This window comes from Tursiops truncatus, chromosome 4, assembly GCF_011762595.2.
Source record: "Tursiops truncatus isolate mTurTru1 chromosome 4, mTurTru1.mat.Y, whole genome shotgun sequence".
NCBI lineage: Eukaryota > Metazoa > Chordata > Mammalia > Artiodactyla > Delphinidae > Tursiops > Tursiops truncatus.
In genome coordinates, this window is record NC_047037.1 from 134,549,279 (window position 1) to 134,575,876 (window position 26,598).

Consider the following 26,598-nt stretch of genomic DNA (forward strand, 5'->3'; position numbering starts at 1 on the left):
GACTTATTTCTGTGGAAAGCTTTACTTTGTCCCTGGAGAAATGCAGCCTGGTTAAATGTCTGAACAAATTGTTATTATTATTTTACTGAGCAATAAACTAAAGAGTGATTGAGTGACCAGTGACTCGCAGATATTGTTAAGCCTGGAATCACATGGTTGAATGACCAGCTGGCCCAGAACTTGGGTGATTCAAATGATCCAGACGACAAATGAACCAGGAGTGAGAATGTCTCACACCAGTGCAAACGCAATTAATGTCAACAAAATCCCATTAAATTTATCGGTTGCCTGGCTTCTGAAAATGGTGGAACCAACCCCTTTCCTGTGCCTGCAGGGCAAATTCATTAGATGGAAAACAGCATCTTGTTAACCATGGAGTTCAGCCAGGTAAACATGGGGGGCAGTGCCAAGTCCTTGAGACGCTTACAGAGGGTCAACCTAGAAGGAGGGACCACAGGGAGGAGATGCTGGACTTCCTTTATGACACACAGTAGGTTCTTCCTAAACAGTGTCTTCTTAGAGTCACCTTACAAGATGGAAAGAATATACCTGATTGTCATTCAGTTCATAAAATAATGATTATATATGGTGGGGGGACAGAGACAGAAAGATTGAGATTTTGCCTACAAGTTCATCAAAGACTCCCACTTTTTTGTTTTTTGTCTTAGTTTCTGTCTTAGTTTTTTGTCTTAGTAAGAATGATTCATTTGTGCTGACTCAACTTCAACCATGTTCACATCAGATGCTCTTATGCCCACAATTGGCAACTCTGTGGAACAAAACAGAACTCGCTGGCCCCAAAAGTCATCAAACCTACAATTTTGACTTCTGTTCTATGTGCTCACACCAACTGGATGAACATTGCTGAACTCATCCAACGCTAAACACTCTTAAATGATCCATCATTGTGCTATTTGGCAATGGGGTGGTGCCGCTTCTGAGATAACTCATGCCGCAAAACTCAACAACACTCCCCTTGTTCAAAGTAGAGATGATGAACAGTGAAAGGGCCATGTCACAGAGGGCTTTTGTGTGAACAGACTTACCACCCTGGGGTAAGAGAAGTGTAGCCTGGAGAATGGTTTGGCTGGATAAGGCAAAAAAAAAAAAAAAAAAAAAAAAAGCCAAACAATCAAAAAGCATGGATTTTCAAAGAGATCATTTTCCCAGCCATGTCTGATTCTGAATTCAAACCCTTAGATTTCACGGTGTTCTATGAAAAATCTACTGAAATCAATCCAAAACAGAAAAATATTGAGGTGAAATGTTACCAGCATCAGAAAAAATGTCGAAAATACTTCTTTTCTTATAGAGCAAATGTTCTTTGTGGTTAAGTTGCTAATGCAAGATGTAGCACATTATGGCAGTGGGAAATTAAAAAATTATTACTCATTCATTGAGTCAAAGCTTATGTGTCTGGCATTGCTCAAGGCTCATGGGATAGTATTTCTTTGTGCTCTTGCTTAATTTTTTTTTCCATTTTTAATAGTGATTAGTGCATGAAGAACATCTGGGAGGGTAATGAGACAGAATTACAGAAGGGAATGGCAGAGTAATCCATTTAAGAGAGGGGAATCCCATGAAATCTAAGAAATTTGAGCTACCATAACTCCCAGTGTCCTTTAATTTTTGTATTTTCACTTAGCCCATGGGAGAAATCAAAATTCATACATGATGGCTGATCATGGATCTTTAGGGATAACAAAAGTTGACATGTGATTAACATTCTGAAGAAAACTAGATTCTGGTTATTCTTAACATGCCATGACAAGGCTCTTCTGGAATGCAGAGCAGAGGCCATTAAGGAACAGGGGGAAAAGTGGGATGAGGTCGAAAACATCAATAGAACCAAGAAGCAGCGAGCACAGGGCAAGGGGGAAGGAGGGACAGAGACTATACCTCATGGCCTCCTAGAAGAAGTTCTGAAATGTAATGAAGGAAGTAGAGGGAATATCTGTACATTAAACTGCCTGGAGCCTTCCCCATATTCTCCTAGACTCCTGAGCCTTTCTTTCATAGCATTTTTTCTTTGCTGATTTCGATGTTACCAAAAAAAATTTGTAGAGTTTCACTTCTGATTTTTTCTCCAGACCATTTGCTCATTCTTGCCCTGGGTACCTTAATCCATAACTATTTCAGCTGAGCCAAAACTAGCTGCTTCACGATTTACCGACTTATGCAGTCTCCACAGCATCGATCCCAGCAGAAATGTAGATCAGCTTTTCCAGGGAGAGCCTCCCTCCTGAAGAAATGACCCTAGGCCAGTGTCCACCACAGAGAGAAATCCCGCAGAACTCACCTGTGTGTGCAGGCAGGAGTTGGGAGGGTCACAGGGTCTCACAGTCCATGTGACACACCACAGGCAGGAGCTCATAACTTGCTGCTCCCAGCAGTAAGACAGTGATGTGTCAGCTCTTTTCCTCTCTCCTTGCCAACTAGAATTCATTTGGATCCTAGAAAATGGAGGAGACCAGAAATCAGTTTCCCTTATTACCCACTATCATATACCGCTATTTTGGCAGAACTGGGCCCTGCAGCTGTGTGGAGGACAAAGTCTATTTCAGTCCTGCCATCAGAATATCCAGCAGCCAATGGACAGGGGGGTTCGGTGTAAACTGGGGGAGGGAGAGGGAGCGGGTTGGAGGGGTGTATGCAAAAGATACAGGCACTGAAGGGGTCAGAGGTCTGCTAAATAAAGTGAACCTTTTCTTCCACGATTTGTTTCTCCTTGGATCACCATTGGCAATTGCACCCCAGATAAGAGGGAGCCCAGCTGGGGCCACTCTGCAAGTTCATGAGGCAGGGGAAACACACAAGCTGGGCATATGCATGATTATTACAGGAAGAGGAAAACACTGGAACTATTTAGCATCTCATGGTTGGACAGGGCTATTGCTGAGACAGTGGTGGGGAAGAGACAAATGGGGTGGGGAAAATTCTCTAATCTTAATAAAATCTGTTTGCCTCTTCCAGTAAGTAAAATATCGAGTGATTACGTGTCTGACCCTTTAATATCATCAGTGGAACGAGAGAGATCTAAAGGAAAATATTTAGAAAAACAGAGTCTATATTTTGCCTTGCCTGTGTTATGCCTTAATAGGTTCTCTCATTAGCAATAAGCCAATTCTATATAAACAATGTTTTCTCAGCAGGCAACAGCAAGTTAATAAGGTACCCTCAACACTCCTTAGAGCTCCCAGGCTTTAAGAACCTACTTAAAGAGATATTGTGGCTTTTCTGGTACTCGGCACACATTTCAGTGGGGAATAAATGGGTGTGTGCGAGGCAGTAAAGAGGAACTTCCCTTAACAAGCTTACTCTTTTCTGCCACTGTCCACTAACATGGGGAAGCATGAGCAAAGCAATTATTCAGGCTTTACCTGCAAAAGGGGAAATATCATACAACCATCAGAATATATACTACAAAGGTTAATTCATTTTTTCTTTCTAAATGACTTTTTTTTCTCAATTTGGGAAGATGTTTTTAGTTCTTATTTTAAACAGATGTAACTTCTGGGGCGGGCAGATAAGCCATCTGAGTTTTAAAACCATAAGTCATTATTAATTGACTTTAGTTATCAAATTAAGTTTCTTCAAAGATCTGCTGACTTACTAAACCCCAACTCGGACACAATTGCTTTCCTGCACCTTTCCACTTGTCGATCAGCTACACAATCTGATATTTGAGATGGATTCTATTTGCCTTTGCCCAAAACTTCTTAGAATCAAACTGGATAATTATTTCCCTTTCCTCATCCTATTTAGACTTTGTACTTCCCTGGGAAAATGTAAACAGTATTTGCAAAACAGCTTAAGGAAAACCCAATTCTTTCCCTGGTTTTATTAACATGATATTTGTACCAGTAACTCTGTACTTCCACACATATCAATAAAGTTTATCACTTGTTTCCTTCATGGATTGGCTGACATGGTCAGGGCAAAATTTAATGTCTTAAGGTCAGTATTTTGGAATAATAAAAATGATTATTTTGGACATTCTTTGTAATATTACATATAGTTCAAAAGCCAACATCTAAAAATCTATTCCCCTTTAAGAAATGTCATAATTATCTTCAATTATAAATTTAAACACATATAAATCTGTATTATAATTGGTATACTTTAAATCAGTTACTCACTTGGATCTTTAAGAATACACTTAAAACCAGTATAGTATAGGAATACTTGCTATTGATCAAAAATAGAAAGATTTCACAATATGTGTTAACCTACATCTTACTTACCTTTCTTTTTCTTTATCTTATGAAATAAAAATGTTTTGCAAAATAGGATTGCTACTCCCAAGCCCCCCTAGACAAGCCATTAAAATCAAAATGACAATCTTATTAGCTTTAACTTTAATTGGTTTTATACAATCAGTGCTTTAAGTTGTTAGGTAAATTCACTTCTCAATATATTTTAAGTATTAAAAGATTACCTTGATGTCTAATAAAAATAAAATAGTTGTATTAGCTTTAACTAAATTGCTTTTTCTTTTTAAGCATTACTTCCCCTCTGTCTTTCATTTTATGTTATATGCACTGCGAGTATTCCCAATATTTTTAGAGTTTCAATACCCTACTGTTAACATATTTATGTTTTACTTGAAGAGAATTGAAACATATCTTAAAAGTTGAAAGTTTACCTCATTCCTTCAGAAAACTCAGTACACGTCAATGTGTCACAGTATCAGGATTGATCATCACCTATTTAGGGGCTGAATCATTCATATCCTAACTAGAATTTCTCATCTTTCTTTTAAAAAACTTTAAACAAGTATAAGTAAGTTTTAATACCCTGAAGATTTTAATAGGAAAATCACATTTGTATGGTTATACTTCTAATAATTAAATCATTTTAAAGCTAGAGGAATACGTTAGCTCAAACAGTATTTTGAGGACAAGAAAATGGAGCTCCAGTATATATAATTTATTATGTGGCAAACAAACAAAATGCAATCTTGAACTAATTCACTGACACTATTCCTTGAGTAACAATAACAACAAGACTGTAAACAGTTTCAATGTTTGTTATATTGTTATTTGTAAATCCAGAAAAGCAATCACAACTAAAAAAACAAAACAAAACAAAACCTTAAATTTTACATTCTACTCAAAGATACAGGTGCTCTGACTATACCAAATCTGTTCTCACTAATACCCAAAGTAAGGGTTCTTAACATCGTTTTTGTTTTTGTTTTTTTTATATTACATCACATTTCACTGACATTTAAGTTATCAACCAGCTGAAGGCACTAAAACCAGGCCCCCCTTACTACTCAAAAAGATAACATTCACAGTGATAATGTGTCAAGCAACTGCACTCGAGTGATTTTGATTTTGATTCATTTCTTGTCTTTACAACTTTCATTTTGACCTTTTTCAAATGGACACAGAAATGAGTGAGTGGTGTGATTTCTTTTCATTCATTGATTTGGCCATTCTAAACCTTTCACTGAGTGCCTAATATACGTGAAGCATTATAAAATGGCATGACCACAAATAAAGCAAATATTGCCAAAGCTTCGATTAACAAAAACAGCATGTCTGGAATGAGGTAAGTGCTGGCTCAGATACTACTAGAGTATCATTTTCAGCCATCCTCTAATAAGGATGCACCTGGGGTGCACTAAGAAGCAAGGGACCAGAAATCGTCAGCCTGCAACTTCCGGATGGACTAGGAATGTGTAGCCAGGGAGGAGATACCTTGGTTGTAATAAACTTTGTCTTGGAGTTCCTCAACTGTAATCATTTAGTTAAGGCTTCCCCTATTTTTCTGTAGTATTTTTTTTCTCAGACTTAGTTGTGCTTTCTTACTTTTCAAGCATATATAACTATGTTTATTTTACTTCCCCCCAATGGATACACAAAACTGCAGGATCTCCTAACAAGTCCTCTATGTTGAACACTTTCAGGGCATCATTTACCAGTGGGAAGGAATACTTTCTGCTCGTTTGCCTTTTAGCATTTATGTTTCCTTCTTAACTACACGTCAAGCAAGAACGTTTGAGCTAACCCAAGTCCTGGAATTGGGTAAGGATTCCTCTGTTTACTTAAAATACTTGCTTAAGTTTTGCTTCATTTGTTTAAATACCCAATAAACCAGTAGTAATTTCTTTAGTTCACATTCTATGTTTAAACCAAAAAGAAAGAATAAGTATGATCATATTGTGAAGTATATATGATAAAGAATAAACTGGACTTTAAATTTATCACAGAGAGAGTTTGATCATCTATCTCCAAGGTTAAGTTCTTCAACTGTTCATAAAATTTGCCAAGCTTTCCTCACATCATTAGGATGTTTCAAATTGTAACCCCCAAAATCATTTGTTTTTACCTCAATAATTTTATCTTGACTCTTTTTAATAGGCATGTGAATGTCTTTCAATCCCTAAGTCTCTCCAAGACCAAACTAAAAAGGAAGACAGAGAGAGAAAATAAAAATCCCTTTCTTTGCCTCCTTCTAACCAATAATCGCTTATGAAGTTCATCAGCTATGAAGGACAGAAAAGGCAGAATCACAGACACAACTGGAAAAGTAACAGGAGGTACATTTCCATCCCACAGACTAACTTTGTGATGTGCTTCATTTAGCAGTTCCCAGGCCCAGGTGGAAATTCTCTAGCATCTTCTTAATAAAGTTTCATGTTGGGAAAGTTTCATGTAACAAGTCTTGTTTATTATGTCAGCAGATTTTTTTTTTTAAGCTAAACTAAATTCATAGCACCACGCATGATTTACAATAAAACCTTAATGAAACGCTGAGAACTGTTTAAAAAGCTGCAGCAGGTTTTTGAGGAAATTGGTTGTCTGTATTTACTCTTTGAATTAAGTGTTAAAGAAAAACAGAATAATAATATATAAAACCCTGGTTTCCTGTAACAACAATAATTATGATAACTAACATCTGTATATGGCTTTACAGTTTGCAAAGTGCTTTCTCACACATTACCTCATTTAGTAGAGTGGAAATGTTTAATGATCCCAGTCTTAAACTGCATTTCATTAATAGTATATACATATAATATTAATAAGCACATATATGTAATATTATATATATAATATTAATAAACACATTTAGAAGAAACTATCTTCATAAGCACTCTGCACTAAGCCTGACCAAAGGGAGATAGGGAGAGGTTGAAATCCAATATCAACCCCATAAATCAAATAAATGTCAAATAAAATCTGTCAAACACTTCATAATGTTCTGTGCATGTCATCAAACTCAAGGAGAATCCTGCTGTGTCACTTCAGAATGATAAAGAGATCTAAGGTGTGAAAGCACGCTGTTAGAAGTTTCATTAAAGCCTTATTTACTAGTTCCAAACGAATTTACATTGATCTTTTAAACTATCGCTAACCACAAATGCATTAAACCTAAACAGTCTTCATTTACTGAGAAATAAATGTGTCAGCAGAATCATGACTTTTGTCCAATGTTGTTCCGGCATTTAATTCACAAAGGCTCAGTGTTAAGCTTTTTATTGCTTGTTGTGCTAAAGCCTGTTCATTTAATTGCAAATATATTTCCTTCCTGCATCATTATCAAAATTGTTATCTTAAGGAAATATTGTTTTTAAATAATCTGCTGGAAAACCAGAGCCGTACATGGGCTTATTCCGAATAATTGTTTCCTGCTACAGATGAGTTAGCAATTAAGTGGTAACGTTGCTTAAACAATTTTAAAAGGAGGTGAGGATAAAAGGAATCGGACTGTGCTGATCCAAGTTATGAGAAGCTTTTGGAGTTTTTTGTGGCGTCAACATGCACTCGTAGCTGATTTAATCAATACTTACCTGTTTACATTTTAAAAGAACTTGGTTAATGGTTCCAGGGCCTAATCTAATAAATAAATCATTTCAATGTAGGTTGTAATTTTGTGAGATATGAATTAATTCAAAAGTGACCTTAGTCTTTCTATCCTTGAAATGGAGACAAATGTTCTGCACTTGAGCTTGACCTTGACCTTGATCTTTCCTTATATTAATTTGGGGAAAGGACTTGCAGCCAGGTTTTAAATTAAATGATGCCAGTGACACTATTATGGGCACACCCATACTAAAGAAAAAGATAAAGATGCTATAATAAAATAAGGAAGAAAATGCATTATGTGACTCCAGAATCTACAGTATTTACATGCACTTTTTTAAAAATTACTTTTCCATAGCTAAATACAACAGGCATGGCATGTTTGTTTCAGTGGGTGAAAATGTATCGACAGCATTCCCAATTCTTCATTAGTTAAACCCACGCTAAATAGATTGCATCATATTGTCCATTAAAGGAGACTTACAAAAAAAGGAAGTGCTCTCTAGGAGATGACTCCAGTTCCATAGTATTTAAATTCAAGAAAAGAGCAATTGTTTACTGAGGAGATGACTATGGGGAATACTTTGGAGAGTGTTCATTATTTCTGAGATTAGTTCTATTGCTAAAAATGGAGAAAGACACAATTTCTAGAAATTAAAGCAATATAAATCCAATGGGAAGCAACCAAGATAATTCAAATTTGCAGTTAAAAAAAAATGCCGGTAATTGACTGGTGATTATTGCTCTATTTCAAAAGAATTGAGCAACCCTCCATGCACCTGTTACTACATGGGATTATCCAGTTTATTTCAGAGGGAAACAGTAAGAAAATGATTGGCAGAAATGGGTGGACCTCTGCAGTGGACCAATGAGCAATTAGCCATGGCCTGCGTGGCCAAGACTGGGGAGTGACAGGAAGACATAAATGATAAGAGTCTAAGGTAGTAAACACTCACAGCCTACCTTGATTCATCCTGTCCTTTGTCCGCCATGGAGTATCGGGAACATGGGCAAGGGACAACCATTCCCAAGGTACAGAGGGTACCCACCCCAAACTTCGATAATACATCTACATCCCAGCAGCCTGGAAACCAACAGACTTGTCTAGGTATTTTCTGGGTTTCTCCTGCAGAACTCACAGAGCGAAGGGCTCCAGGAGTGTGATGGAAATGGGTAGTAGCTACTAAGTAGTTAGAAAATGGAGTTAGAAAATGGGTAATACGGGAAAGAGATTTCTATTTCTGCAGTCAGCTGAGCCTCTGAAACCTGGCTTCCAAAGAACGAAGGTGTTACCTTGACAAGGCTGTTGATGGGCATCCTCTCACATCTCTGCCCACATGCATCTTTCAACGTGCTCTCCCACCATCACAACCTTCTGCTGCTGTCACCCTCCTCCTCTCCTGGGTCTCACATGGTTATAAATATCGCAGTTCTCGAGCACTTTTGTGCCCTTCCGCCGGTTTCAGAACTCCTCTCCTTGCTTGCTCACCTCCACACACCTCCCACCACTTTGATTTTGACCTAACATTACCTGTGGTTTTCTTGTAGCTTCCACCATCCATTTAGGTACTCCAAAGGATTGGATTATTGTCTTAAATGCCTGCCTTCTTGAAATCAAGACCCAATTCTTTTCTGAGGTCAAAGCTCAGATTTCCTCTTGCTCACAGTCACCTGCTATTTGGCAATCTTCTGCCATCCATAAAAGCATCCTGCATGTGCTAAAGTGTACCGCAACATACTAACTCTTTGCTGCTCCCAAGCCGAAGAGATGCTCAGTGAGGATTTACCTTCTCCTCTCTGGTCTTACCTTAGCCGTCACGGGACGCCAGGTATATGCATGCACTTCATATGTTCTCATTCTCTGAAAATGCAGGAGAACAATGTCAGTATCACCAGCTACCTAATTTTCCCTTAAGAAAATATATGTTTAACAAAACTTTAGGACCTTCTGGAGATCACAGCTGAGGAAAAGTATCTGAGTACTTTGAAACAATTAATTCGAAAACCTGAGACACAGTATACATTCTTTTTATGGACAACAACATGGATGTTTACATTCAAGTTCCTGCCTAGATGTGGACACAGATGTCTCAAGCTGGTAACAGGCAGAGCAAATCAGACTGGAAAGTGTGTTTTAGCCCACACAGGCTAATTCGTATCTTAACCTGGTCTGGATCCAATACATAAAAAGCTGATGACCTGACAACAGACACCATGTTCCCATACTTTCTGTAGTGACTGGGCAGACATTGTACTCTTCAGATACAACATATGTTTTACAGGACTTGAGGAGCCCAGCCCACTTCTCTCAAACATATAACCTGTGCGACCCCCAGGGAGACTTGAATGGTCCACCCTTGATCGATAAATTTTTTGAAAGTCAAGAAAATTTTGATGAATAAGAAATAAATAGATTTATACGCAGTGTGCTTTTGGGAATCCTCTTAATAGCTTCATTCCAACCACATCCCAATCCAGTGACTATACCTGTTTACTTTTTCTGATGATGAAACAGGGTTGGTCCCTTTGCATATCTGGCATCTAAGAGAAACCACGAGCACCCATCAAGGGCATTAAGTGTTAACCTCACTTTCACTTTATGAGTTTCGGGCCATAGGCTCGCGGACCAACCCAACTGTTGATCCATAAACAGTGTCCCCATCCTGAAGAGTATAAAGTGAGGTTAAGCACAAGAAACCACCAAGAGCATCTCCTTCAAATATTTACAAGGCTGTAATATATGTATGTGTTTTATGTCTTGGTCAATACGTCTGATTGCTGGGAGTTCCATTTTTATGAGTTCCAGGTGCTTTACCTCATGAGCTTTTTATTCACATCTAGAATATAGGTATATATATTTCCAGATATAATCTTATCCAGCCTCTTCAGATGTTAGTACTAACAATTTCAAGAATATTCAAGCAATAGGATGGAACAGATTCCTCTAGAATGAAACCAAAACAATATTAATAACAACCATAAGACCAAGATGAAACATTATGAGAGCCTCATTTGGGAAGCTTATCTAAAGAATAAGCCATTTATTAATGAGTACAAACCCTATTTATACATTCAATCATTCCCATCTTCAACTCATTGCTCTACTTTTTCTTTCAATATTTTATTTCTATATGATGCCCCTTGACCCCTCAGTAGGTTTCATTGGAAGGGTATGCTCTTTGAGAAAATAAGATCAATAATGTTATCACTTTCAACTGCGCTATCATTTTCACAGATCCAAGTTGAAATGAAATCAATTATGAGAACAAGTAGCACTGTTTTATTACTAATGAATGAATTTAGCATTGTTTCCCATATTCCCACCACTTAAAATGGAAGAAATAGAGCAAATGTGGTCCAGAGAAAGCTCAAATAGTCCAGGCTAATGGTGGAAATACTTAAGTATCATCCGTATAGAGCTAATATAAACCAAAGTGGTTTATTACTACTGTTTTGTGATTTATGACTCACATTATGACTTTATTTTGAAATGGTTGCATGAAATATTAATGTGTGGTGAAACAACACACAAGAAGGAGCAGGGATCATGTTCTATCAGATGTTAGGCTGCTCAGTGATTTATTCCTCATAATACACTGAACTCAAGTCTTAGTATCCTATTTGCTCTCTTATTGTAATCAGCCCCTCATATTCAAACTTTTCAAGGTGAGGTAGCACTACTTTTGTTCCTAGATTGTAGGTTGTGCACTGTTAATTTTTAAAAGGATGGAGTGGTTTATAACAAATGTGAATAATTTATAGCAAATGTTCTCAGCATTGATTAGTGTTCTTTAGAAATAGAATGTCTTCTTGATATGCATCACTCCTTTAATGCCTTATGAAAAGTCAGAAGACCTATTACTGCACTGCTTAATGGACAAATCAACTTTAATTTTAGTCATATATAATATGAAAGATAAGTACCTATGTTTTTCCCTGTTTGGGATTTGCCAGGCATTAACACTGAACATTAGCTCAAAGCAATCTAAAGAGAAGTTAACAATAGAACACAATTGCTCTCCCTTGGAATTTACATTTGATCTGGTTTCTCCAAACTTTGGGGTGGATGGTTTCTGAAATTTTTCATTTTGCTGCACTTTAAGTCATTCTGAACCTCACTTTGCAAAGCTCGAACTTGGGGACTTAAGTAACAGATTCCACAACAACTTTACTGAACAAGTATATTAATTTATACAGTTTCCTATTTCATTTTAATTTGATCAACTGCATCCAATGCATGAAAAACAGTATCTTTTTGAATCATCATGAAAGTTAACATGGTTTGATTTTTATAGTATTGAATTCACCAACTATGATTTTATCATATATATTTAAATGTCAATTATTGGTAAATAAAGAAAACATAAAATAATAATAGTTGACACTGTTCTTTCTATACAAATGACATACACTGTCCAAGAGCTTTACATATATTAACTGACTTTATTCTCTCAATAACCTGTAACATAAGTACTGTTGTAAGGCCTGATATACAAAGAGGAAACTGAGGCACAGAATCAGTAAGTAACGTGCCCTAGTGACACTGCCAGTAGCGGAATTCGATTTAAGAAATTAGATGGCTTGATTTCAGAATCTATGCTCTTACTACTACACTATTCCTATTGTCCTTTGCTGAGAAACATTTAGCTTCAATGCCCTTTGTATAAACACAGAAAAATGAAAAGATCCAATGATCTGGACCTTAAGAGTACAAAATCTAACTTTATGAAGGACCAATGTTAAGAATTAGGTTCAAATGGTGAAAGGGGAAAAGGACAGATTTTGCTTTTGAAATTCTTCAACATGTCCTTGAACACCCATGGTCATCCAAATGGCAAGATGGCTACCTCCTGCATGCTCCAGGGATAGTAAAATGTACAGCAAGAGCACTAGGTCAGAGAGAACTTGGCTATGAATACACATCATACTGGGCAATCCTGGGGTTATCGCTGAACTTCTCTGAGACAAGATTTCCATTTCCAAACTAGATAATAACACCCACCAGTAAAGCAGTTGTGACAATAAGAGCTAATATAAAGTGTCTGGCATATAGGTACACAGTATGTTATGATATATATCTGTTGTCATTGTTTTTGTTCTATCAATTTTATTCTTTCAGCAAGCCTACCCTCAGACCGAGTCACTGCATGAGTGCAGGGAACTCAGCCCTTTAATGATGTTAACCCCTAAGCTCTTTAGTTACCCTTCCCGCCTTGCTCCTGCCATTCAAACTTACATTGCAACTCACTCAGTTAAATTCACATACATTCTTAACTTCCAATAGCCATTGGAAAAATGATACAAGAGACACTGAGAAGGCAGAGGGACTACGTGATGTCCTACACAAACACGTCTCCACTCAGGGAAAATCCTTTCAGGGAAGATGCTTTGCCCTTACCTCTGTGGTTCGGTTGGTATATGTGTGACCACTGATATTCCTTGTCTGTGAATTCCTAGTCCTTTCCCAGCAAGATAAGAGCTTGAGAGAATAAATAGAAGAAAATCAAAGAGAAAAGAATCTGTATGATTTGGGAAAAGAAGACAGATGGAAACCAAGAGGGAGAAGAAATGAAGAAACGAGAGAAAGGGAGAAAAGGTTTCTTCCAGAGAGAAAGTAAATCAATAGTAGACATTTCCGCATGGAATAACTGTGATAGAAAGAGGATGCAAACTGAGCCAGGCTCATTTATTGTTTTGTGCATCCAGGTATAGAAAGTAGCGTGAATAGCAAAGGGTTCTGCCACAAACATGGAATTCCCAAAAATGAAAAAGGGCAATTCCACGGAAGTGAAGCATTGCTGCAGCCTTATTGTATTATTATTATTATTATGAAAAAGCACATCACATGCCAAGGGCTGTTCAACTTTGTAACTTAGCTGCCCTAAGACAAGGGTGTGAGGTCTAAATGCTCCTCCCTCGACCTAACCAGAAGTGGATGGAACTATAACCCTTTATCCACCTGAGTCTCCAAGGAATGATTTTTAAAGTTGCCTCCATCTCTTTAGATGTATGCATGAGGGGAGAAATGGCCTGCGCAGAGCAGTTTTTTAAATGCTGCTTAATATTTTTCCTTTATATCTACCATCTTTTTCTTTTGACTGTTTTGTGTCATAAGGATCGTGACTACTTTTTTTTTTAAACTTTTGCTACCTCCTTTCTCTCATCTTTCTCTCCCAATTTTAATTCTTCCCTGAGAACAGATCAGAACCCCAGGCTTCAGTCTAGACTTCCCATAGCTCCCCCTCCTCCCCCACTGCAATGACCCAATTGCCTGATTGTGAATGAGTAAGTGTCACGGAAAAAAGGTCTATGTACATAACTACTAACCTATGCTCCATAATGGAAAGTTCTAAAGCCAAAAAGACTACTTTGGAAGGGACCTTCAAGATGGTGGAGGAGTAAGACATGGAGATCACCTTCCTCACCACAAATACATCAAAAATACATCAACATGTAGAACAACTCCTACAGAACACCTACTGAATGCTGGCAGAAGACCTCAGACTTCCCAAAAGGCAAGAAACTCCCCGTGTACCTAGGTAAGGCAAAAGAAAAAAGAAAAAACAGAGAGAAAAGAATAGGGACAGGACCTTCCCCTATGAGAGGGAGCTGTGAAGGAGGAAAAGCTTCCACACACTGGTGCAGACAAGGGGTGGGAGTGGGGGAAGCTTTGGAGCCACGGAGGAGAGCACAGCAACAGGGATGCAGAGGGCAAAGTGGAGAGATTCCCGCACAGAGGATCAGTGCCGACCAGCACTCACCAGCCCGAGGCTTGTCTGCTCACCTGCTGGGTCGGGCAGGGTCTGAGAGTTGAGGCTTGGGCTTCGGAGGTCAGAGCCCAGGGAGAGGACTGTGGCTGGCTGTGTGAACACATTCTGAAGGGGGCTAGTGCACCACAGCTAGCCTGGAGGGAGTCCGAGAAAAAATCTGGACCTGCCTAAGAGGCAAGAGACCATTGTTTCAGGGTGTGCAGGAGAGGGGATTCAGAGCGTCGCTTAAAGGAGCTCCAGAGATGGGTGTGAGCCGCGGCGATCAGCACAGACCCCAGAGACGGACATGAGACGCTAAGGCTGCTGCTGCCACCACCAAGAAGCCTGTGTGCGAGCACAGGTCACTATCCACACCTCCCCTCCGGGGAGCCTGTGCAGCCCGCCACTGCCAGGGTCCCGGGATCCAGGGACAACTTCCCCGGGAGAACACATGGTGTGTCTCATGCTGGTGCAATGTCATGCCCGATCTCTGCTGCTGCAGGCTCGCCCCTCATTCTGTACCCCTCCAAACCCCCAGCCTGAGTCAGCCAGAGCCTCCAAAGCAGTTGCTACTTTAACCCTGTCCTGTCTGAGTGAAGAACAGACACCCTCAGGCAACCTACACGCAGAGGCGGGGCCAAATCCAAAGCTGAGCCCTGGGAGCTGTGCAAACAAAGAAGAGAAAGGGAAATTCCTCCCAGCAGCCTCAGGAACAGCGGATTAAATCTCCACAATCAACTTGATGTACCCTGCCTCTGTGGAATACCTGAATAGACAACGAATCATCCCAAAATTGAGGCAGTGGACTTTGGGAGCTCCAGTAGACTTGGGGTTTGCTTTCTGCATCTAATTTGTTTCTGGTTTTATGTTTATCTTAGTTTAATATTTAGAGCTTATTACCATTGGTAGATTTGTTTATTGATTAGGTTGTGCTCTTCTTTTTTCTTATATATATATTTTTTCTTTTTTTCTTTTTGTGAGGGTGTATGTGTATGCTTCTTTGTGTGATTTTCTCTGTATAGCTTTGTTTTTACCATTTGTCTTATGCTTCTGTCTGTCCTTTTTTTTTTTTTAGTATAGTTTTTAGTGCTTGTTACTATTGTTGGATTTGTTTATTGGTTTGGTTGCTCTCTTCTGTCTTTTTTTATTACATTTTCATATTTTTATTTTTAATAATTTTATTCTTTTTTTTTCTTGCTTTTTTTCAACCCTTTTCTTCTGAGCCATGTAGCTGACAGGGTCTTCGTGCTCCAGCCAGGTGTCAGGCCTGAGCCTTGTAGGTGGGAGAGCCGAGTTCAGAACATTGGTCCAACAGAGACTTCCTGGTCCCATGTAATATCAAATGGCAAAAGTTCTTCCAGAGATCTCCATCTCAACACTAAGACCCAGCTCCACTCAACAACCAGCAAGCTACAGTGCTGGACACCCTATGCCAAACAACTAACAAGGCTGGAACACAACCCCATCCATTAGCAGAGAGGCTGCCTAAAATCCTAATAAGTTCACAGACGCCCCAAAGCACACCACCAGATGCGGTCCTGCCCACCAGAAAGACAAGAACCAGCCTCATCCACCAAAACACAGGCACCAGTTGCCTCCACCAGGAAGCCTACACAACCCACAGAACCAACTTTAGCCACTGAGGGCAGACACCAAAAACAGTGGGAACCTGCAGCCTGTGAAAAGGAGACCCCAAAGGCAGTAAATTAAGCAAAATGAAAAGACAGAGAAACACACAGCAGATGAAGGAGCAAACTAAAAACCCACCAAACCAAAAAAAAAAAAAAAAAAAAAAAAAAAAAATGAAGAGGAAATAGGCAGTCTATTTGAAAAAGAATTCAGAGTAATGATAGTAAAGATGATCCAAAATCATGCAAATAGAATGGAGAAAATACAAGAAACGTTTAACAAGGAACTAGAAGAACTGAAGAACAAACAAACAATGATGAACAATACAATAAATGAACTTAAAAATTCTCTAGAAGGAATCAATAGCAGAATAACTGAGGCAGAAGAATGGAAAAGTGACCTGGAAGATAAATAGTGGAAATAACTACCACAGAGCAAAATAAAGGAAAAAAAATGAAGAGAGTTGAGGACAGTCTCAGAGACCTCTGGGAAAACATTAAATGCACCAACATTCGAATTATAGGCGTCCCAGAAGAAGAAGAGAAAACGAAAGGGACTGAGAAAATATTTGAAGAGATTATAGTTGAAAACTTCCATAATATGGAAAAGGAAATAGTCAAGTCCAGGAAGTGCAGAGAGTCCCATAAAGAATAAATCTAAGGAGAAACACACCACGACATATATTAATCAAGCTATCAAAAATTAAATACAAAGAAAAAATATTAAAAGCAGCAAGGGAAAAACAACAAATAATATACAAGGGAATCCCCATAAGGTTAACAGCTGATTTCTCAGCAGGAACTCTGCAATCCAGAAGGGTGTAGCAGGACATATTTAAAGTGATGAAAGGGAAAAACCTACAACCAAGATTACTCTACCCAGCAAGGATCTCATTCAGATTCGACGGAGAAATTTAAACCTTTACAGACAAAAGCTAAGAGAATTCAGACACCAAACCAGCTTTACAACAAATGCTAAAGGAACTTCTCTAGGCAGGAAACACAAGAGAAAGAAAAGGCCTACAATAACCAACCCAAAACAATTAAGAAAATGGTAATAGGAACATACATATTGATAATTACCTTAAATGTAAATGGATTAAATGCTCCAACCAAAAGGCATAGACTGGCTGAATGGATACAAAAATGATACCCATATATATGCTGTCTACAAGAGACTCACTTCAGACCTAGGGGCACATACAGATTGAAAGTGAGGGGATGGAAAAAGATATGCCATGCAAACGGAAACCAAAAGAGAGCTGGAGTAGCAATTCTCACATCAGACAAAATAGACTTTAAAATAAAGACTGTTACAAGAGACAAAGAAGGTCACTACATAATGATCAAGGGATCAATCCAAGAAGAAGATATAACAATTGTAAATATTTATGCACCCAACATATGAGCACCTCAATACATAGGGCAAATGCTAACAGCCATAAAAGGGGAAATTGACAGTAACGCAATCATACTAGGGGACTTTAACACCCCACTTTCACCAATGGAAAGATCATACAAAATGAAAATAAATAAGGAAACACAAGCTTTAAATGATATATTAAACAAGATGGACTTAATTGATATTTAGAGGACATTCCATCCAAAAACAGAATACACTTTCTTCTCAAGTGCTCATGGAACATTCTCCAGGATAGATCATATCTTGGGACACGAATAAAGCCTTAGTAAATTTTAAAAAATTGAAATTGTATCAAGTATCTTTTCCGACCACAATCTTGTGAGACTAGATATCAATTACAGGAAAAATATCTGTAAAAAATACAAACACATGGTGGCTAAACAATACGCTACTAAATAACCAAGAGATCACTGAAGAAATCAAAGAATAAATCAAAAAATACCTAGAAATAAATGACAATGAAAACACAACCACCCAAAACCTATGGGATGCAGCAAAAGCAGTTCTAAGAGGGAAGGTTAAGCAATACAATCCTACCTCAAGACACAAGAAACATCTCAAATAAACAACCTAACCTTACACCTCAAGCAGTTAGAGAAAGAAGAACCAAAAAACCCCAAAGTTAACAGAAGGAAAGAAATCCTAAAGATCACATCAGAAATAAATGAAAAAGAAATGAAGGAAATGATAGCAAAGATCAATAAAGCTAAAAGCTGGTTCTTTGAGAAGATAAATAAAATTGATAAACCATTAGCCACACCATCAAGAAGAAAAGAGAGAAGACTCAAATCAATAGAATTAGAAATGTAAAAGGAGAAGTAAAAACTGACACTGCAGAAATCCAAAGATGATGAGAGATTACTATAAGCAGCTTTATGCCAATAAAATGGACAACCTGGAAGAAATGGACAAATTCTTAGAAAAGCACAACCTTCCAAGACTTAACTAGGAAGAAATAGAAAATATAAACAGAACTATCACAAGCACTGAAATTGAAACTGTGATTAAAAATCTTCCAACAAACAAAAGCCTAGGACCAGGTGACTTCACAGGATAATTCTATCAAACACTTAGAGAAGAGCTAACATCTATTCCCACACTCTTCCAAAATATAGCAGAGGGAGGAACACTCCCAAACTCATTCTACGAGGCCACCATCATGTTGATACCAAAACCAGACTAACATGTCACAAAAAAAGAAAACTACAGGCCAATATCACTGCTGAACATAGATGCAAAAATCCTCAACAAAATACCAGCAAACAGAATCCAACAGCACATTAAAAGGATCATACACCAGGATCAAGTGGGGTTTATCCCAGGAATGCAAGGATTCTTCAATATATGCAAATCAATCAATGTGATACACCATATTAACAAGCTGAAGGATAAAAACCATATGATAATCTCAATAGATGCAGAAAAAGCTTTTGACAAAATTCAACACCCACTTATGATAAAAACCCTCCAGAAAGTGGGCATACAGGGAAATTACCTCAACATAATAAAGGCCATATATAACAAACCCACAGCCAACATCAGTCTCAATAGTGAAAAACTGAAACCATTTCCACTAAGATCAGGAATAAGACAAGGTTACCCACTCTCACCGCTATTATCCAACATAGTTTTGCAAGTTTTAGCCACAGAAATCAGAGAAGAAAAAGAAATAAAAGGAATCCAAATTAGAAAAGAAGATGTAAAACTGTCACTGTTTGCAGATGACATGTTACTATACATAGAGAATCCTAAAGATGCTACCAGGAAACTACTAGAGCTAATCAATGAATTTGGTAAAGTAGCAGGATACAAAATTAATGCACAGAAATCTCTTGCATTCTTATATGCTAATGACAAAAAATCTGAAAGAGAAATTAAGGAAACACTCCCATTTATCATTGCAATAAAAAGAATAAAATATCTAGGAATAAACCTACCTAAGGAGACAAAAGACCTGTATACAGAAAACTATAAGACACCGATGAAAGAAACTAAAGATGATACAAACAGATGGAGAGCAATTCCGTGTTCTTGGATTGGAAGAATCAACATTGTGAAAATGACTATACTACCCAAAGCAATCTACAGATTCAATACAATCCCTATCAAACTACCAATGGCATTTTTCACAGAACTAGAACAAAAAATTTCACAATTTGTATGGAAACAAAGAAGACCCCGAATAGCCAAAGCAATCTTGAGAAAGTAAAAGGGAGCTGGAGGAATCAGGCTCCCTGACTTCACACTATACTACAAAGCTACAGTAATCAAGACAGTATGGTGCTGGCACAAAAACAGAAATATGGATCAATGGAACAGGATAGAAATCCCAGAGATAAGCCCATGCCCATATAGTCACCTTATCTTTGATAAAGGAGGCAAGAATTTACAATGGAGAAAAGACAGCCTCTTCAGTAAGTGGTGCTGGGAAAACTGGACGGGTACATGTAAAAGAATGAAATTAGAACACTCCCTAACCCCAAACACAAAAATACACTCAAAATGGATTAAAGACCTAAATGTAAGGCCAGACACTATAAAACTCTTAGAGGAAAACATAGGCAGAACACTCCATGACATAAATCACAGTAATATCCTTTTTGACCCACCTCCCAGAGAAATGGAAATAAAAACAAAAATAAACAAATGGGATCTAATGAAAATTTAAAGGTTTTGCACAGCAAAGAAAACCATAAACAAGAGGAAAAGGCAACCCCCAGAATGGGAGAAAATATTTGCAAATGAAGTAACTGACAAAGGATTAATCTCCAAAATTTACAAGCAGATCATGCAGCTCAATATCAAAAAAACAAACAACCCAGTCCAAAAATGGGCAGAAGACCTAAATAGACATTTCTCCAAAGAAGAAATACAGATTGCCAACAAACACATGAAAGGATGCTCAACATCACTAATCATTAGAGAAATGCAAATCACAATTACAATGAGTTATCACCTGACACCGGTTGGAATGGCCATCATCAAAATATCTACAAACAATAAATCCTGGAGAGGGTGTTGAGAAAAGGGAACCCTCTTGCACTGTTGGTGGGAATGTAAATTGATACAGTCACTGTGGAGAACTGTATGGAGGTTCCTTAAAAAATGAAAAATAGGACTACCATACGACCCAGCAATCCCACTATAGGGCATATACCCTGAGAAAACCATAATTCAAAAAGAGTCATGTACCAGAATGTTCAGTGCAGCTCTATTTACAGTAGCCAGGACATGAAAGCAACCTAAGTGTCCATTGACAGATGAATGGATAAAGAAGATGTGGCACATAGATACAATGGAATATTACTCAGCCATAAAAAGAAACGAAATTGAGTTATTTGTAGTGAGGTGGATGGACCTAGAGCCTGTCATACAGAGTGAGGTAAGTCAGAAAGAGAAAAACAAATACTGTATGCTAACACATATATATGGAATATAAAAAAAAAAAAAGAATGGTTCTGAAAAACATAGGGGCAGGACAGGAATAAAGACACAGATGTAGAGAATGGACTTGAGGACACAGGGAGGGGGATGGGTAAGCTGGGATGAAGTGAAAGAGTGGCATGGACATATATACACTACCAAATGTAAAATAGATAGCTAGTGGGAAGCAGCCGCATAGCACAGGGAGATCAGCTCGGTGCTTTGTGACCACCTAGAGGGGTGGGATAGGGAGGGTGGGAGGTGGACGCAAGAAGGAGGGGATATGGGGATATATGTATACGTATAGCTGATTCACTTTGTTATACAGCAGAAAATAACACACCAATATAAAGCAATTATACTCCAATAAAATTGTAAAACAAAAAGACTACTTCGTGTGGTCCACCACACCAGTTAGGAGGAAAGATCCTTTTAAACACAATCACTCATGTGTCATCTCAAATATTAAACCCTGAGAGATGTTTCACAGTGTATGGGTCTAATGCTGTTGACCAGTTGGCCTGTAGACTGTTAAATAAACCACGTTGTCCATGAATTCCCCCCGCACATTAAAAGGCAGAAGTTGGCAAATGTATACAATATACTTCAGCTTATTAAGGGTATTTTTAGACTATCCCTTTTGGGTTAATAAAAACAAAAATTGTCTTGTAGAAGGGAAAAACTCTCTGGGGCACTTGGAATATCATGCATTCCAGACTTGGAAAGGAGTTACAATTTCCAGTTTCAACAAAACTTTTCTTACCTAAATAGGAAGCCAGAAAAAAAAAGATAGACGTTTACATCATAACTCAGGTCCGTCTATTCTTCTGATAAGAAAATAAGACCTAAAACAAAAACAAACAAAAACTCATCAGTTATTAAACTTTGTAGGAGGATAAAGAAATGTCATTCTCACTTTCAAATTTCTTTATATATTTCTTGAGAGGTAAATGGGTCCTGTCTTCCCTCCAAATTCTCCTTTAGAAGAAAAGTTCCAAAGACTTTTCATTCTGTGAGTAAAATGTACATCCCCATTTATTCAGTGGTATATTAACAAATATTTTTGGAAGTCCTACTATGTACCAGGCACTGTATCAAACCCCAGGGATCCAGCAGTGAACATGAGATGGTCCTTGATCTCATGAAGTTTACAAACCAGTAAGGGAAGGAGAACATTTGAAAAATTATTGGCAGTATATTTAAGTTTCATGCATTCTCGTATGTGTGATGTATTTCTTATTTTTAAATGAAGAAAATAATTAAGCCACCTAATAAATAAAGAGAATTTTTTAAATTGCCATAAGAACAGAAGTTCAGAAGGCTACAGGAGCTAAACTACATAATTAGGGCATGCAAATGAGCTCAGAGAACAGTGCGGGTACATACCTGCTTCTCCCAGGTGACACATAAGCATTTTAGCAATAGTCTTTTCAAAGCAATAACTCTCATGTTTTGTCCAACCTAAGAAGTGAATTTTTTATGGTGGAAATCTCAGACCCAGTAAAGGAACAGTGGCAAACCCATGCAGGGGCTGAAAGAAAATTTACAAAGACTTCTCATTCTGTGAGTAAAAAGTGCATCCACATTTATTCAGTGGTTTATTCAACAAATATTTTTGAATATATGGAAAGGCAAAGTTTTCAGAAATAATGTTGTTTTAGAAATAAGCAGTTATTTTCCCCAAGTATAATTCAGTGACTCCATCTACCTTCTGCCGAAACCACTGTCGTCACCACCAAAGCTTGAGTATATGAAAAAATTTAGAACTCACTTTCAAAAATTGTCCCAGCATAAAGGTAATTTAAATAGAATTATTTTATAATTCCATTATAAAATAGAATTATATAATTCTATTATAAAATAGAATTATATAATTCTATTTTTTACCTCTAATTATATATTAGAGGTAATAAAATAGAATTAAGAACACATAAAATGCCAGACAGGCAAAAGAAATCTAAGGGAACTGGCACTAAAGTTTTCAAAACATGGGGAACTGAGTTTTTCAAATGTCAGCCAAAGCAAAGCAGCTCATCAGGAATTCAAGGAAAAAGAAAGACAAAATCATTATCCCTGGCATCTGACATGACTATTGGGAGAAAAAAGTAAGGAAGTTCTGTTTATGGCCTTAAACATGCCATTATTCGGACCAGAGTCATAACAGAAAAGCGCTGCTTATTTCAGTGAACTGTAAATATCAAACCCAAAGCCCAAGATCTTAGAACTCAGGAAATGTTCACCATTGACTGGTGTTGCCTAGGTAAGAGGGCCGCCGTGGCTGTGGGTGACTCTCTGATATACGTTGTTTCTTTTTCTCCCCCCTGGCTATTCTGTGTCTTTGCACATTCTTTATAACACTCCCTTCTCATTACTATTCAATTCGCTTTCAAATGAGGGAAGAGTACCTAGGCACCACTTTACCAACTATCATCACAAGAATTCACAACCAGCTGCTTTGAAGTAATTGGCATCATAATACGCAGAAAAATTACTTTTCTAATGGTTGCCTGGAAGATTTATATCTTTAAAATGTAATTAAAAAGTAGATTTAGAAATCTGTTCAGCAACCAAAACGATGAAATATTAATGTGGAGTGTAATTAATAAATTATACATCCCTTGATTACTAATGGCTTACTGACTGTAAAAGCATAACATTATGGAATATTAGGGCAAACAAAGGCTTTGGGGGAATATTGCTCAGCTTCAAGGACGAAGCTTCTGCTCTCGAATTTTCAGAAGAAATCCCGATCTTGCAGGTAACATAAAAATGTGCCCGGTTGTTCCCATTATCAGTCTTCATTCTTTACGTTACAAAGTCTGCTGCTCTTTATAAAATGAAAACTTTGTAGTTTCTTGAATCCTTTTTTATTGCATTGAAGCAATTTCTATTGCTTATCCTCTGGGCTTTCCAGCTGAAACTTCAAATCTAGGAGTGTTTCTGTCCTCTTATGTGAAAACAAAAGGTCTAATGCCATTGCAAAGGGCAGCAGTGAAGAGAAACATGTGAAACAAGGCGAGTGTGTGATGGGTAATACTTGCAGGGCACTTCAAACTGAAGCGCAGGATGAAACTATGAATGGAAATAGTGGGCTTTCTAATGGCTTCCGTAGACAACTTTTTGTTTTTGTTTGTTTGTTTGTTTTTGCGGTACGCGAGCCTCTCACTGTTGCGGCCTCTCCAATTGCGGAGCACAGGCTCCGGACGCGCAGGCTCCGCGGCCGCTGCCACGGCTCACCGGCCCAGCGCTCCGTGGCATGTGGGATACTCCCGGACCGGAGCACGAACCCGCGTCCCCTGCACCGGCAGGCGGACTCCCAACCACTGCGCCACCAGGGAAGCCCCGTAGACACCTTTGAGCTCCAATCATCCTAAGTTCCTTTTACAATTTTTCAAGACATTCATCAGAATCTTAGAATGTGAAAGCTGTAACGCATCTTGGAAGTTATCTGGTTGTAAAATTTCTTGGACGTTATCTGGTCTACCAGCTTCATTTTGTATGTGAATTTGGAATTCTCTTATCCAAGGCAGGCACATGATTCATACAAGATTTCAAGGGTACTCAAGGGCAGAATGGGTACAATAACTCGGGTCTCCCCGCAAAACCAGTCCAAAGCTTTTTCCTTTGTTTCATTAGTAACTGAGAAACCAGAATGGTCTTAATTTACAAATCTTAATTTACAAATCTTTTGATATTCAAGTGTTTTTCTAAGAAATGTTATTAACATATACACAGAAACAAGTGATGTCCAAACCACTAGAACCAAACTTCAAATAACTACCTCTTTAGGAGTCCCTCCCAACTCAATCCCCACTAACCTTTGTCTAAGACAATGAATTCTTTCTGCCAGAGAATCTTCCAGTGGAGAAAAATTAGCAGAGTAAGATACAGCCAAGGACCCAGAGTTTCAGTCTCATTTTATTCTTCTGAAATTAGGCAACTCTTTTCACTCCTCAGAAACCAGAACAAATAGCTCTGTAGTCAGCACTTAAGAGCGATGAAGGCAGGACTTTGGCAGGAATAATATTTGGGCAACTGTGCTCAATAAGTTTTGCTCAGGAAATTTCCCAGAGAGAACCTGGTGAGTGCTGAGAAAGTTAATCTGATTCCTAAAGCAGAGTACTTCCTGGGTCAGAGTTCAAAAAGGAGGAGGACTCACCCCCCTGCCCTGGGAAGCCCATGAGCAACCAGACCTTGGCTCTCATCTCAGCTTTGATGTTCCTCCTTCAGGCAGACCCTCCCTCTCTATCCGCACACTTTCTTCATAGCACACATCATAATTATACTTACCTTTTGTCTATTTATCTAATCATCTATTGTATCCATTTATTTATTTGTTTTTCTATGTACACGTTTATCAGTTTATTTTGTCTATTTCATGCTTTTCTCTTTTAGAGTGGACTCTAAGCTCCGTGAGGACAAAATTTTCTTTACTCCTTTAATTCCAGAGTCTAGCACTACACCAGAAAAATGAAAGTTCCATGAATATCTGTTGAGAAATAAATACACCTATAAGAGCAGAAATTTCCAGAAAATCCTCCCAGCTCGCTCTCTCCCTACTTGTCCTTGGCATTATATACACTGTTCTTTCATTTCAACACTGGAGTCTCCTCTATTTTCCCTGTGCAGCGAAAATGTGAGGAGGAAGGTGGAGGGCCTCCATCGTTAGGAGGGTGGCCACCATCAATGTGGAAAACTGTGGGGGCAAGAATGGTGACAATATGCTCTAGAGTGGTCCTTTCTCTTAAGTCCAAGTGGATTAAGTTGCAAAGCGTCTCACGCTAGAGGAAAATCAAAGCTCCTTCTAGAATGGATCAAATGGTCTTTCTCCAGTGACAATGAGTGGAACACAGTTAAAGCGTAGCTCTGAACAAGAAATAAAATCAAAGGGGAAAATGTAAATAGGCAAGACTTTTCCAAGCTACGTTAGAAATTCAGGCATTTAACGGGTATATCACTCTACTAATTTCACACGAATGTAGTTCATAAATTCTAGCTTGTAAAATTCTCCTTCTCTTTTTATGAACAATGTCATTCATATGTCCCTACAGATGTCACTCTGTATGATTCCATGGTTGAATTTTTTTTTAATTTCAACAGAAGTCCAAAGATGTCATATTTGTTGACCAAAACAAAAGAAAGATACTTTAACATTTTGAGAGCGTGACACTACCTTTCTTGTTGAACTGAGTTAATCTCAGCTCACTCCACTTCCTCTCAACCATCATTTTGTTCTGTCTCTTCTGTCACTATCAGTTCTGTAGCTGACAATAGCAAAAACACTTGGAAAGTATATGGACAAATTAACATGGGCTCAAAACTCCAAAATACAAACCTAAACTCTAACAGAAATACAAACCTTAGCTCTAACAGAAATTCAATCACCGGAAATTATTATTTTTAAAAAGTTACAAATAATAATATAATCAAAAAATCCTAAGGATACTATATTTCTTCAAGCTGACAATGTTAATTGTCACCAGAATACTATCTATATAACAAAACTTTTTCATTGCTTAACAAGTAATCAATAGGGAGGGTGGGAGGGAGGGAGATGCAAGAGG

The 26,598-nt window shown here is 38.1% G+C and overlaps 1 long non-coding RNA gene across 1 annotated transcript; it reads right to left on the reverse strand.

The window, feature by feature from the left end:
* Positions 1–2,343: 2,343 nt before the first annotated feature.
* LOC109547835 (uncharacterized) lies at positions 2,344–21,881 on the reverse strand. Its single transcript, XR_002173767.3, has 3 exons — positions 21,798–21,881; positions 9,619–9,672; positions 2,344–2,453 (listed from the first exon to the last, which is right to left on the reverse strand). It is a non-coding gene; the product is annotated as an uncharacterized lncRNA (long non-coding RNA).
* Positions 21,882–26,598: the final 4,717 nt, after the last annotated feature.